Here is a 476-nt window from a genome sequence, read left to right on the forward strand (position 1 = left end):
CCCTGACCTATATTTTATGGGCTACGTAAATTTCGTAGAACGCTGTTATGTAGACAGATAGACGGATGGATAAATAGACAGACAGACATACAGATAGATAGATGAAGCTGCTCTTTCATTAAAAATATATGGAAGACTTAAAAGAGAGGCCTATAATCAAAGGGCAGCGACCTTTGAAGTTGATAGGGATGTCAGAGGAGGAAGGGGCTCTGAATACGGGACCTGAGATCAAAGTATTAGAGACTGGAAATGAGGAATTTGATCGTCAGTGTAGTGGATCTGACACCTACTAATTAATCTTATAAATAAGGATGGTGTCTGGTGTCCCTGTATTTGCTATAGTACGTTTTTTCGCTAAACTATATCCTTTGTATGAGAAAGAAAATCAAAAAATACATAATCTTTGGAGTTATATCGAATCTACCTATTGATATAATAATAATAATATAATAATAATAATAATAATAATAATAATA

This window comes from Macrobrachium nipponense, chromosome 45, assembly GCF_015104395.2.
Source record: "Macrobrachium nipponense isolate FS-2020 chromosome 45, ASM1510439v2, whole genome shotgun sequence".
NCBI lineage: Eukaryota > Metazoa > Arthropoda > Malacostraca > Decapoda > Palaemonidae > Macrobrachium > Macrobrachium nipponense.